The sequence below is a fragment of the Triturus cristatus genome, chromosome 6 (assembly GCF_964204655.1).
Source record: "Triturus cristatus chromosome 6, aTriCri1.1, whole genome shotgun sequence".
In the NCBI taxonomy this organism is placed as follows: domain Eukaryota; kingdom Metazoa; phylum Chordata; class Amphibia; order Caudata; family Salamandridae; genus Triturus; species Triturus cristatus.
Genome location: NC_140589.1, coordinates 935,736,403 through 935,752,168, shown reverse-complemented (window position 1 = coordinate 935,752,168; position 15,766 = coordinate 935,736,403).

Sequence of the window (15,766 nt, the reverse complement as noted above, 5' to 3'; positions counted from 1 at the left end):
AGGTAGGATATTGTTCAAATTGATGAGAAGGTAGTGTTGTTGAACAGAAAATAATGCACACATCACTAACACTATATATAATTTGCAAACACATGCCCACTTGTGTAGAGTTTGCCTGTGCAGTACCAGTGTTTTGACCTAGGAGGGCATCCTGCAGATGTATTTTTGATGATTGTAATGAAACAATCCCAGACAGGTTCCCTGTATATGTGTACATTACTTAAGGGTCCCACCTTCCATGCCTGGTTCATTGCATCGTTTTGCAGAGGAGTCTATGGCACCAGGCTGATTTTGTCCGCAATGGACTGGGGTTTGAAGGTGGTTGAGTGGGAACATCAGCAGCGGAAGGACATGTATGATGGACTCCATGATGCTAGAAGACGATTAGTGGTGAGTTTCGTCCTTATATTCCTCACTATCTTTCATCTCAGATGTGGTGGTTGGACGTCTACAGGTATGCCGGCTTTAAAGCAACTCGTACTTGGGCAGTTGGTTTCAATGGAGGTACGAGCCTCCCACAGCCTAATAGGCCCGCTCCATGGCCACCAAACTCAGAGTAGGCTGGCAGTGTCAGTGATTCGGCAGCAGTCTTCGGAAAGCCAATCTGCCCAGCTCATAATATGGCGGCTGGACCGCTACCACCGGTGCTGCAGGCCATGGACCGCACAACTCGTGATAAGGTCCTTAGTATGTAGTAATTGCAGTGTTTTTCACTAATGTATTGGTTTAGGGTTTATATAGTGTTTTAGGAGTGTGCAAAAATGTTATGTTATATTGTTTTATGTCACTTGCTTTTTGATGATTAGGTGTACTGCATATGTATTTTTTGATTTAACTGTTTATTGCAGGTGGGTTTTCTGTTTTACTTTGCAGGTTTTTCTTTATGAACGTCTCCAATGGGCATTTGGATTTAGTGTTTTTTTAAGGAAATATGTTTTGGTTTCTAATAATCCAAGTATTTCCTTTCTTTTCGGGTTTCTATGAGCGTTTCTTCTTTTAAAAACTTTTTTTCATTTTTTTTATGGTTCCTAGATACTTTGGATTGCTTTAATGGGTATCTATTGTATTGGGTTTAGGATAAGGGCTTGTTGGAAAATGTTTTTCCAGGTTTAGGTGGATTATACTTTTTGACTATGTGAATACAGAGGATGACCTGCAACTACAGTACAGAAAGTCATATTTCATTTACTTGTTTTGGGTGGGAAATGTTATATTTGATAAATCATGTAAGTGTTAAGTGATTCTTATTTGGTATACTGTATTTTATGTGTTGCAATTATTTTACTTAACAGATTGAGTTTGTTGTTTGAGGTTTTTGGTTGGTGAGGTTTTCTTTTTATATAAATTATATATATATATAATATTTTATTATATCAACCTTATTTATTTATTGGAGATTTATTTAAACTTTTGACTGATGTAATAAAATATTATGTTTAATTTTATATAAAAATGATGTGTAATGTTGATTAAGAGTATGTTAACTTTTTGGAAGTTTTTAGGGTGGCATTTATGTTATAATATGCTTTTGGCTGTCATCAACTACTTTGTTGTTTTTGAATAGTTTTACTTTAATATGTAGCATGTTATAAATTATTTTGTCTTGTTTGCTAAATTTAGGTGCAGTTTGGATTACAGAATGCTCCATTTGCAGTTGTCCATACCTTTGCTCTTTTTGTAGGGCATCTATAAATTTCTACAGTGCAGGTTGAGTTCAGCCTATTGATGATTGGAATCCATTTTGCCATCCTTCCACTGCATTTTTTCGGCTTCCTGTGCTGCTATGTAGCCCAAACTAGGCCTAAGTAGAGGCCTACATTTGTCCTACCTTGCTCTGCATAACGGTTCTACCGCTGACCTTTTACTCAGTTACGTGCCATAAAATGTTGTGTGGTATTCTTCGAAAACTAGACTCATTTATTATACATGAGGATTCTTAGTATCATATCTTAATCCCCTGCCCAGGACGTACACAGCAGGATTAATATATTCTGTAAAATAACTCTGCGCAAAAGTTAGCGCGATCGTCATCCTTGGACGACAGGCCCACTGTACATAATTGCAACCATTACATATTAAGGTAGAACCCCTGAGGGTACCTTTAGGGTATAAAAGAACCACATCTTCACTGGGTAACCAGAGGAGAAGCTTCCATGCTGGAACAAGACGCTGAGCTACCTGCATGCAGAAGCTCCAGCACAGAGTGGTCTGACATCTCTTGATGGGTGTCCAACTCGAGACCAAGATGGGGTCCTTCGTTCTCTCCCATTAGGTAATGGGGTTGGCTCTTTCCTAGGGGATTCTTCGCTTTACACCCACATACATGCTAGGTACATATAGGTACACTGAGATAGGGTCCGCATAGTAGTACGCTTGATTTGCTTATATTCACTGTTTTAGCACCATGTTAGAATTCTACCTTTTATTTACTCTGTTGATACTTGCAATCTTATACATCTGTTTCTGTCTAATGATTGTTGCAGCAAATATGTTTTATACTAGAATGATGCTGGTTCAATAAATGCTTATTGAAAATGTCCCCCCCATTTATTCTGTGAATCTCTCGAAGGCTAAGTGAGCACGAGTGGCTGAGCAAAAAGTACTGTATTGTTTCCAGGATCGATTTCCAGAAGGATCCAGGGTTATCATGTTTGATAGTTGCCAGAAACTATTCGCTCCTTGGTAAGTATACTGTACTTATATCTCAGACACTGTTTGCAATTCCTAATGGGGTCGCAAATTGCCTGCTCATTAATATTCCTGAGGTAGGTGTAAGTTGCGACCCCATTAGGAATGGCTAGCACTCGCAGGGATGGTGGCCTGCTCGGGTCAGCAGACCACCATGTCTGTGATTGCTTTTTAAATAAAGCAGTTTTTTTTTTAATCTATCCTTAATGGATGCATTTAAAAAAATGAGAAATGAAACGTTACTGTTTCATTTTTTAAGAGTAGGCAGTCATTTGTGGGACCACTGCCTGCTCGTGAAAAATATTTTCAATGCCAGTCACAAAGGGAAGGGGTCTACCACACATTTGAAATGGGTGGTAAACTACAAGTGTTTTGCGGCCGGAAAACAATCTTACATTAAACTGCAAGTCGCTATTAGAAAGGGACTACCTTTGCACGCTTCTTCCTAATAGCGAGTCGCAAACCCTATTTTGCAAGTCGAAAATAGGTTACCGACTCGCAAAATTGGGTTTGTAATTAGGGCAGACTTATTTTGCGGTTGCAAACGGGCCGATTACCCATTTACGACCGCAAAAAACAGTTGTACATCTGGCCCTCAGTGCCTTACTTTGTGTTTGTTGGTAGACAAGGCTTTCCATTAATAAATTGCAGTGGTTAGCTACCTCGGTGACAGGGACATATGCTAATGCTACCATTTTATATTTAAAAGGCAAATTGACTGTTTGTAGCTTATTCCACACTTTAGGCCTGATTATGAGTACGGCGGTCCCAAGACTGCCGCACCCGCAGTGGCAGTCCGACTGGCGCAACCTCGGCGGTCCGACCGTCCGATCACGAGTTTGGTGGTTCGGCTGCCACCATTCCAACACAAGACTGCCGCCACCGCCAGGATCCTGGATCCCGACAGGGAGGCGTTTGGTAACTTGGTGATGTGTGGCAGTGGTGCTGATGCCGGCAGCCCGTGCAGATTACGACCTGCCTTAAGACGAGCTTTTCATGGCAGGGACCCTGCCATGAAAAGGTCAGCGGAAATGCAGGGAAAGGGACCCCAACAGGGTGCTATGGCATTTCAGCCCATGGGAAGGGGAGGATGGGGGCACATATTGTGCACCCCTCTGCATGTACTGTTGTGCGTGCACTGTGTGCCATGCTTGACAGTGTGCATGGTATACCGTGCACCGACATGCAAGCAGTGCTGCCACGGTGGTGACATATGCTACAGGCTCTCTATGGGTCAAAGCATGGTGCCACCGTGGCACTGCTGACACAAATGTGCCAGCCCTGTGGTGTTCTCGTAATATGGCGGTCGGGATGCTGCTGGCTTGGCGGCATACTCTCGACCGCCTCAATGGCTGTCCAGCGCTCACAACGCCAAACTCGTAATCTTGCCTTTAGTGCAGATTGTTGGAGGTGTTTCAGTTTGCTTTGATTGAAATGGTAGTAACAGCCTTGTATGACTGTGTGTGGGTAAACTTTTAAAATAGTTTTAACCATAGCTTTTTCAAAGTCTATGATTTGGATAGTAGTTATGTTTTATGTTTAATGTAGTTTAATAGCTTATAGTAAGTGTTTATTTGGTAGTAAGACATATATAAAAGTGATATTTGATTTGCGATGATTACAATGCATGATGTATAGCTGAGTGAATAGCTTGGGGCTCATTTTATTGGTCCCATCCATCATCCCAGTTTAACAATGGCTTGGTTTTAGTTAGTTATTTGCTGTAGAACATATTAGGATTTTTCTATCACTGTTTAGGTTGTCATATAGCATGAAGGGTTCCTCATTATGTGTCATTTTTAAGTGTTCAGATATTTCTATATTTTGGTATATCCTTGGGACAGGAGGGGTATCACTGGTGGCTTTGTTAGTTTGTGCAAGTAAATGCTTTAAAGAGGATATAGGGGTAGTTGGCCTGTGATGTGTGTGGGGACTTTAGGAAGTATGTAATTTAGGATTTTTGTTGTAGGCTCCTTGGAGCTAGTGCTTGCCTCTCTTATATCCTGCAATACCTCCCTTACTTCTATTTCTGTTACATTTCGGGGGTGGTTGTGCTCCCTTACATTAATTACAACATCATCTTTTGTAGTGGCCCTCCCATAGCATGTATTAGAGTAATATTTTGTACATTTCTAATTTACAGTTTCCATCAATGGACTTTCTTGGTTTAATGTGTAGCCCATGTGACTTAATAATTGCTTTCCGTTCTGTGATGTTATATATCTTGCTCTTACTGTCATTATGTCTGAAAATAGTGTAACTGTATAAAGAATTGCAGTTTTAAAATGTTTATACATTTGTAATTTACATATAAAATTATGCAACTACTTTATTTATTTAAAATTACATGTATGTTCTACTTAGATGTTTCACACTTTTTTGCAGCTTTTCCATTGTGGGTGTTGTAATGTGGAGCAGGTGCTTTCTTTTCTGTTGGTAGAAAAAAAAGAGCATCAGTTGGATTTTAAATGTTTATTTGTTGATAGTTTGTGGAGTTTGTTTTCAGGGTATTTTAAGACCCTGGTTGCAGGCTAGATAATCCTCTATAATGCGGTGATTTAAGGATGTAGGGGTGGAAGACCATATAGATAACCATATTAGCATTGGTGCAATTTTCACGCTACCCTGCACATAGCTCAAGCCTAGTTCTTTATAGAGTAAGACATGCAGGCTGTTTGACAGTAACCCCAAAAGTTGTCTATAGAAGTGATGTTGTTATATCTGCAGGTTTTGTGTACTATGGTAATCCCAAATAGCTACTCCATATATTAAAATTGGGATGCATTTACGATTATATACTTCAAGTAGGGGCAAGACAGGTTTTTCCCAAACATCTGGGCAAAGCTGAAAAGAGCACCTACTGCTTGCTTGAATCTCAGACACCTGCTTGATAGTACTCAATAAGGCATCCATGTGCTAAAAGAATCAAAAGTAATACCAAAGTAGGGGAAATGGGCAACCTTGCCAAACTTCTTACCCATGATAAGTATAGGTCTGGCCTTGCTATTGTTTCTAACACACAGCATATCATGTATTTTACTGATGGTGTTTCCAGATCTAATTTATCCATAAAGGTTACAAATTTGTCAATCATTGCTTTAAGACCATTTGGCGTTCTGGACATTAAAACAGCATCATCGCCATACATCAAATCAGGAACTGGTCTTGAGTGTTTCATTGGCATGTCTTTGCAATGCATGATTAAAAAAGCATTAGGATCTATTATATACAACAAAAATAGAATTGGTGCAAGAATGCAACCCTGACGGACTCCACGCCCTAATGGAAACACCCCTGAGTTGTTTCTTACCGATGCCTTACTTTATTACGTAAAGTGCACAAAAATTCAATTAGAGCCTTTCCATTCCATACTCAATATGATCGCACAAAGCTTTGACCGATTGACTCGGTCAAAATCACTGCTAATGTCCATAAATTATAGGAGCAACTGACTCTGCTTAGTCACCGTACATTTACCAACTATCCAATGGAGTTTGAAAAATTGCTCAAGTATACTAAAGCCAGTTTTAAATACATATTGTACCTCAGATAACACATGTATTCCTTCCTTCCGCCCAACTAATTATTTTTGGCAAAATAACCTGGCCTATAACTTTAACCACAGAATACAACAAGAAAATTGGTCTGAAGAAGTGGAGGTCTTGATGGTTATCTTTCTGTAAACACAGGCACTATAGCAGTGGTCTGTCTGAAGGACGGTAATGTTGTAGTGCAAGCTAAACTGATAGCGTTAATGAGAGCGAGGACCCAGAAATCTAAGTTACATTGAAAAAGATAGAATGGAACCCCATCAGGGCTAGAAGTCTTTCCCAAAGGCCTCTCCCTGATTGCATTGCTCACCTCCTGTTACTCAAAGTTAATAGAAAGAGTGTGCGTAGGAGGAGGTATAACAAAGTACGATGCTAAACATCCCCCCAGGTGATAGATAGATTTAAATTGTTCTACCCATACCTCAGCGATAATGTTCATACCTAGGCCAACGGCCTTCCATATATTTAGTTTGGGCGAGTTAATAGTTTTCCCAAAAACATAGGTATGAGTAAGAAGGCTTTCCCTTGCTTCTTCTTTAAGGACTAACCTCCTGATCTTTAACGTTTGTTTATTGTTGGTTCTAGAGCTCCTGATGACTACTTGATCACTAGGTTTGCTTTTAAGGCCAAGCGCAGTGTTCTATTGGCTACCCTACATGCCTTATTGTACCAGCCAGGCTGCTCTGGCTTGTTGTTTCTAACTGGTACTAACAAGGCATTTTTAAAGAGATATTCTAATCAAGGATTCAATAATTGAATACCCAAATTTGTCAATGTATGCTAGGCTGCTGACTACTTTCTTAGGAGTCCTCGCTTTTTTACCAGGTAAGTTTAAAGTAAAACATTGGGGTTAGGATCACGGAAATCCACTCTTCAATTTTCCCTCTGACTGGGTAAATAAAGATATTGAGCAACAAATAAAAATATAGTCAATCATGGTCTGACGTCCCTAGCTTATATATGTTAGGATTATATTGTCCGCCTTTCCACAAATGTAAGTTATAGTACATAGATTAAAATTGGACAAATTATCAGTAAAGCTGAGCCCCTCATGTATCCATGGGTGAGCGTCTTAAATCCTTCTGTTCCACAAAGGAGCCATCTAAGTATGTACCTCTGGATCCAAGTTTGACTTTAAAATCTCCCCCGAGGACCAGGTTAAAACAGCGCAGGTTGGCTTACACGCTTTCTCCTAAAATCTCAACCACTTCAAGAAGTATGTCTGCATTACACTGCTTATTTCTAGGGTTTCATCCTTACGGAATCTTATAAGAAAAGAAATGAAAATGTCTAGACCAGATAGTCTAGAAACTTTGAAACAAAGATAGATTTGGTGGGGTTAGATATGGGAATATTACAAACGGTCATAAGTAGGTGATGGAGAATGTGACCAATCATAGTCTAAACCGGTGACAATGAGGTCCACTGCTCAGAACTGTGGAAACAGGTAAACAATTTAAGGCAAATTATAAAGCACCTACCAAATAGAGCTGAGTCTCCAAAGGTTGATTGCAGTGCAACAACATCTGCATAACAGGAGACCTGAAACAAATAAAGGGTAAAGCCTCAAACTGTTCTTGGAGTAATGGCTAATCAGAAAATGTATATAGTATCCACGGTGCTCAGACCAATCACAATGCTGCATTGCAGTGTTGTGATTGGCTCTGGGGAGCCAGTGTGCCCGGGTGCTTCCTGCATCCAGTCGGGACAGGACGATGAAGAGGATGGAGGACGTTGGAGAGGCGGCAGCCGGCTGTTAAAGGTTAGTCTTTTTTTGTTTTACAATCCTCCCCCTCGCACCACCACCCCCGTCCGGTAGCAGCCGCTAATGTTCTGGACTACACCACAAATGCAAAAAGACAGAGAGGCTCCTTTCTAGAAGTTAAGAACACACTGGGGTATATTTATAAGAACTGCTGCTAACCAGTTTTGCCGTAGTTAGCAGCAATTTTTTCAACGCCGCATATCGCCCAAAACTATCACCCTGTTATCGACGTATTTACAATACGTCGCTACATGGCGATAGTATCATCTAACCGTGGTGAAAACTGCCGCTAACATGAGCGTCAAGGTGCTAAAAAAGTTGACGTTAGCGAGAGAAAAGTGACGAAAGACTAATTAGTGGCAAAAAAAATCATGTTAGTCAGCCCAACGTCACCTTTCAGCCTGTAGTGGCAAAAACAGCCTAGGAATATATTCCTAATGGAAAAAATAAAATAAAAACAATGGAATGCTGAATGGATGATCTAGGGCTATGTCCAGCACAGGTCAACAACCCCACCAAACCCCCCAACAGCCAAGATGACCAGCATGAGTGGCAGGGGAAGAGGAAATGCAGAATCAGGGACTCATTCATGAAAAGAGGCATATCATTGGGGAAAACCAGTCATGCAATACTTTTCATAGCGCCATTCTTGCAACACCATGACAGCCGATGCATGGAAGAGCGTACAGTCTCCGGGGCCTGGACACTTCGCTGGGCCTGCATCTGAGACCCAGAGTGGGAGGCACCGGTGCTGTTGATTCACTGCGGCTTGACCGTGGAGCCGGGCCGCGTCGGGCCCAAGACTGTGGGCCGTGGCGGTAGACATTAAGGGGTTGCTGATCGCCCTTACCTGGTGGTGAAGACTGGCAGGTTGCATGGAGACATGTTGCTGACCTGTGGGAGAAGACTGCCTGGTGCCCCTTGAAGCTGTGATCCGTAGAGGCGCTCCTGTGTACCAACGTAGCGAGGTCTACATTGCATAACATGCGCCACCACTACACAGGGGTGCACCAAGGAGATTGCCAATGGTGGGGCACGCCTCTCTGCATCATAGGCTGGAGGATGTGGCGCTGCCCGGACGCTGTGGAGGGTGAGGCCCCTGATCTGTGCCGAACTTGTATGGTGGGAGCGCTGCAACTTCACAGCTAAGGGGGCACTGTAGCATCACATGCATTGGGAGGTTCCCGAGCGGACTTGGCGGCAACTGCTGTACCCAGGCTTGTGAATTCCCTCCTTGCTGAGTCACAGATTCAGTGAGAGCGCTGTGGATTGAGCCCTGGTGTCAATGTATAGGTGAGGAGAAGGTGGGACAGGGAGCGGAGGAGTCCTGGGGGTCATGTTGGGCCCAGGCCTAGCACCTGTGGGTGGCGCGCACTGTGCCCTGAGCAATCCCTGTGCTGCGGAGGACCCACATTATCGAGGACACTGCACAAGACTGATGGGGGACTCCACTAACTGGTTCAAGTTGCTGATATCAAGCATTGGTGGCAACACGTGCCAGGGCATGATGGTTGATTTGTGCCCAGGCCCTTGGGTATGCAGCTTGAGCTGCCGTTACTCGCTGGGGAACTGGGTAATACAGAATCTGGTTGCCACTGTTAAGTCAGAAGAGGCAACCGGGTGATGCTGCCTTTCCTCGCCCCCTGTTAGTTTGTATTTGGGTGCACAGGGACTATCCCTTGGAGGACATGCTCCTCCCATATTACTGCACCATCTGATAGCTAATGCTGCTCTCACCAGCTGCTGCTGCTGGTTCCTCTGACCCGGAGGTCAGGAGTTCAAGGCTCTCCTCCACCGCAGGCTTCTGCCTGTGCCTCATCCCTGGTGGTCCAGTGGTAGAGCTTCACTGCTCAGCTGCTTGACTGCCCTCATGTCGTTCTTTTTTGCTGTTTCTGTCCCTCTTTCTGCTCTTATCCGTTGCTTTTCTACCTTTGTATTTTTAGGTCGAGCCTAGACAGCGCATGCGCTGTCGCAAGCCCTGTAGTAAACAAAATATGGAGTGTACTCCCGCCTGCCGCTTGGCATTGGCTCACTCCTCCGTTGCACTGCTTTCCTGGGTCATTATTGGTTGGTGCTTCTGCTACGTCACTTCTGTTTTTAGCAGGCAGCACCGACCAACTACCGTTTAGTTATGCTATCGGTCTGTTTCTGTTTCATTCACGGACTACTTCATTTGTTTGTTGTTTTTGAATTGCCTGCCATGGCGCACGCTTCACTGACCGCCGCGCAACTTAAGGTAAAGGAGAAACGTTTATGTGCACAGGCGCCACATAACTTTTTTTATATGCTTACTTTGTGCCGTTGCTGTTCAATGCATGTTATTAATGCTTCCTGCCTGTGGCAGACGTCTATTGGCACTGCCACCCCTTCTACTTTTTAATTATTTATTTCCGCTGCCAGGAACACACAGCTATATGCATGGGCGCCGTGCTTTATGTTTCAGCACGGTGCCCGATTTGCTCTTGCACCCCTTGTTAATAATTTTTGTGTGAGATGGTTTGTCTGCCCCAGTGACACATCTGCTTACCACGCCTGTGTGCTTGTTTTAACACTGGTCTGCAACCATTTTTCCATACAAAGGCACCAACTACTAGTATAGCGCCGCAGCGAGCACCTTGTCTCAGCACTGTAGAGAATACTCACATCCGCCCTCTTTCTTAACCCCCCTTTTCTCAACACTTTAGGCAGAGGTATCGCCTGCTGCAGAATTTCCACTCAGCTCATGCTGAGGATGTGGCACTGTGCTATGTGCTCCTCGGCAGTGTGTACATACGGACAGCACACATGTGCCAGGGACTGCGGGTGCGCTGGATACTCATTTGAGATGATGCCCCCACAGGAGGAATTGAGAGCCGGGAGTTTGAGCAAGAGGACTCAGGAAGTTGGGGCGCTGCTGTTGGGTTGGGTGATGTAGGTGGTTTGAGACACCCAGAATCATCACCACAAAAATATGGCTGTTGTCTATTGTATTTGAGCCCAGGGCTCTCATACGAGACTGGGTGTGTTTGTAAAATATATTAACACATGAATGTGTGGCAACTTCCGCTGCACAAACATTTTATACATGGTGTAGCTAAATACACTTTTTATAGACGAGCACTCAAAACTCATAGATTTTTCGTTCCTTGGAAAGTGCAGCAAATACACTAATAAAGGCCAGGCTCTGCTACATTGCCCATCACTGCAGAAAGGCGGTGGTGCACAAGCCCCTGCGTCTGCCAAAACGTGTACAGACCACACGTTGTGTACGCTGTGCACTTATACCTGGGCCACCACAGATCTAACAGACTGACCCCAGGAGCATCCAGAAATGTGAGTTTAGGCAACATCCCACATTCAGTGTGCGTTAAACGTGAAAACAATTTAGTAATCCTCTGTAGGTCATATCGTAATTGTGCTCATACACCCCGTGTGCAGTAATTGCCCCAGTGCCATCTTTACGTAGCCCATGGTAGCAGCATTTGGTTAGAGGCATGGTCTTTCATCCCCAACCACAGTCAGGGACCAAAAACAGGTGATATGACCCAAGTGGCGATCACTTCGAAAGCAGGCAAGTAATATTGACCAATGTGGTAAAATTCTGTGTGCTCTAAAGTGACCAACATTTCACACAATACTATGATTCAATCCCATTCACCAATGCTGTCGAATGAATTAATGAATGAAGGCCTTGAAAGTACAGGGGATCAGGGACCAGCACTGCATACATTCTACAGATATGATTGCGGACCTATTGTGTACCTGAGCTGCAGAGATAGTAGGCCTGTGAGTTTTAGTGACCATCATTTGTTCCACAGTGAAATAATCGTACGCATTTATGCCTAAGGACGGGCGCTTCAGAAATATTAATTTTGTTATTCCACTGATTAATACTGCAGGTTCTAGCGCTGCAAGTATTGTGTGAGCACCCAAACCGGCACTGTATATTTATCTCAACCCAACAACATATATTGCAGGCTTGTATAACTCTCAATGACCAACACCGCAAACTTGCATTATTGCCCCACAGACAACATAAATCACGGCAAGTATGTATGTACAGTGACTAGAGCAGCTTGGCATGTTAAATGTGGCATGACCAAAAACTCAATACGTATCTGAGCAACCAACTTTGCAGAAAGAAGTTCCCTGGGCTGCCGTGCCTAACACTTCAGAAATCACGGTACCCCACTGCAAGTTGTGTATGAGTCACATGTTGTAGCACTGCATTTGTATGTGCAGGAGCCTCTGGGTGCAGCATTGGTTCACCCTGTGTAAAATACGATGCACACCAACTGTATACCCCCAAGACATTTTGTAATGCATCTGTGCCAGATTTTTGTACTGTGTTGTGCTTTGCACATTGTACCACTGTTACTGTGCATACAGTGTTCAGTGGGTCTTACAGTTGCTGTCCTCAGCCTTAAAGTGCACCCTCTTGCCACGCTGTCTCTACAACATATAGCTCTGGCTAAACATTTATACGGTCCCAAAAGCGAGACGTATTGGCTATGCCAATGCTTGTTTTCTTTGCATTGTTTGTCTTTGTTTCTTCTGTGTTTTTTTTGAGTTCCTTTCTCCCTGTCCTCACCCTTGTTGCCTCTTTGATCCCATGCAGCCCCACCCCCTCCAGTGTCCTTTCCCACATTTTCCACCTCCCAGCTGTCCAGCTCCCCCCTGCAGCACTACTGAATGGTCGCCTCTTAACCTCCTTCGACACTGACCCCCAACGCTCCTAAATCACAAGACTCCATGACGCCAGCATCCATGACAAGGCTTCAGACTGGGTCCACTCCTTCCTCACTGGCAGGACCGCCGTTCCTCTCAGGACACACGGAGATCAGCTGTGGAGTACCACAGGGTTCCTTCCAGAGCCCCTCCCCACTCAACGTCTACATGGCCCCTTCGCAGCCGTCGTCAGAAACCACGGATTCAACTTTATCTTCTACGCCGACGACACCCAGCTGATCATCTCCCTCTCCAATGAACCCATAACTGCCAGAATCAAATTCCACACTGGAATGAAGTCTGTTGCTACCTGGATGAAAGACAGCTGCCTCAAGCTCAACTCAGTCAAGACCGATTACACATCCTGGGACCCACCCCTTCACCCTGGAAGACTCCTGGCGGCCAGCTGATCTGGGATCTCGCACCACTCCGTCCAACGACGCACGCAAACTCAACATCATACTGGACTCATCACTCATGATGAACCGCCAAATTAACGCAGTTTGCTCAGCCTGCTTCAACACGCTCTGCCTGCTTCGAAATACATTCAGATGGATCGCAACAGAATCCGGAAAGATGGTCACCCACACACTCATCACCAGCAGACTTAAGTACGGCAATGCATTATACAACGGCGTCATCCAGAAACAGCTCACAGAACTATGGAATGTCCAAAATGCCGCAGCCAAACTGGCCCTTGACATCCCCCACCGCAGCCACATCATGCAACACCTCCAACAACGCCACTGGCTACCAGCCAACAAGAGAGTCACTTTCAAACTCCCCAATCACGCCTACAAAGCTTTACACAACGAAGGACCAGCATACATGAACACCGCCTCACATTCCAAGTACCCGCTAGACAACACCGATCCACCCAACTCACCCTCACTTCTGTCCCCAGGATCCACAAGACCAGAACAGGAGGAAGTTAATTCTCCTACCTCTCCGCCAAGACCTGGAACACCCTGCCCCTGCACATCAGGCAATCCGTGTCGCTGACACAATTCAGAAATGACCTCAAGACCTGGCTCTTCGAATGACCCTCCACGCAGTCCGACCAGCAGCCCCCCTCATCCTGCGCCTTGAGACCCTAACAGGTGAGTAGCCACGCTATATAAGTCCCTGATTGATTGATTTCCCTTGGTGCCGCCCGAACGAAGATTCCTGGCTTGCATTCACCTGACTAGAGGAGAGGGGCCAGCTGGTCACACTGCACCGCATAAGACATAGTGCCTAGGTGTCTGGTTCAATGATGGCTGCTTGTAGACAGGGGTGTCATCAAAATTTGGCCGCTCCTATATGTCAGTGAACCTAGCAGGTGGGGAAAGCTGGCTGCCGGGGCAGGTGACAGTGGACAGCCTGGACTCCAAACTAGACTCTGTACTGGCATTGTGTACGTCCCTCGAACAAACGGGCACTTCCAATGTGGGCCGCATAGTCAATATCACAGTTGACTTCACCCTGGAGCGTGCAGATCATCACAAGCTGACTTACAAAGTACACAACATTGAGCAGGAACTGGCCAAAGTCCCCCTGAGTACCCTGAGTGCAGGGGGAGCACATAACCTGGCACTGACCCCTAATATGGAGGAAATCAAAACAAGAAAATGGAAACAGAATGTAAGAAACATTACTTATTTGATACAATTGCATATCTTAGAATGTAAAGGGGTTTAGTACACCTGCCAAAAGAATTCGGATCTACTTCACAAAAGATTAATTAAACAAACAGATGTAGATGTTGAGGTCAACCTATAGGAACTACATATTCAGCCTTTCAAGGAGCACCCTGATTTGGATAGTTCTGGTAATCCCCATGCAACATGATAGACACATAGATTATGAAGCAAGGAGCATAATTTTGGAAGGTGCCTTAGAGGGTGGACCCCTGACGATGACCAGTGTACACACAGAAAACACCAATCAGAAACAGAGCCTTATTTCTGAAAAGTGTTGCAGTGCCGGGGCAAAACAGCGATGCAACACTTTCCAGTACACCATCCTTGCGACACCATGGATGTGCTGTATTTAATGTATGGCGCTCCATGTCACAAGGATTTACCGATACCTCCGGAATCGTGTCTAAAAACAGATGCAACTCCAGCAATGTGCCATTTCACATGAGGCAAGCCCCATGTGAAAAGGCCTGCATCTCCCCTTATGCCTGCTTCCAGCAGGTGTAAGGATTTGACTCAGTGACGCTGTAGAAGTGACACAGTGAAATCTCATAGATTTCACACCACCACTTCTACAAGGCTTTTCTGCGTTGGAATAGCCACCCTGCATACATTATACCTCTCGCAGGTAATATGTAGCGCAGGGGTTTACAAAGTGATGCATCTGCCTAAATTAATCACTTTGTGAATATGGTGCAGTGTGGTGCATTATTTTTGCCGCCGCAGCATCACAAAAAGGGACGCAACGTCAGAATAAGGGTCTCATAAATGAGGCCCTCAGTTTTTCGAAACTTGACTCCAATCCTACTAAGAAATCATACTACAGAGGATATCTGGGATAGATTAGAGTATGACATTGAGAGATTAACCCTACCTTTATAGGGAACTTTGAATATGACTCATTACAACGCATACTAATACCACATGTGCCATTACAACGCAGGTATTACTAGGCGTTGTAAATTACAATGACATGCCATTACATCGCAAACTTTTACCACGCATATACCTTTACCACACATGCTATTACAACGCAAAGGCATGCGTGGTAAAGGTATATGCGTGGTAAAAGTATGAAATGTAAGTGACGCTACCCTGCCCTATCCTAATCCCGAATGTAGTACCCCTGCACGACCCTCCCCCGAATCCCAGTCCTCTCCCTACATTAACACTACCCAGCATGACCCCTGATACTACCTTAAACCCTAAAACACTACCCTGCACTACACACATACCCTAACACTACCCTAAACCCTAAAACACAACCCTGCACTACACATACACCACAACACTACCCTAAAGCCTAAAAAAGTAACCCCCCACCCCAGGCCCAATCCCCCTTACCTCTCTCTCCTCATGGTTCCTCTCTCCTCTCA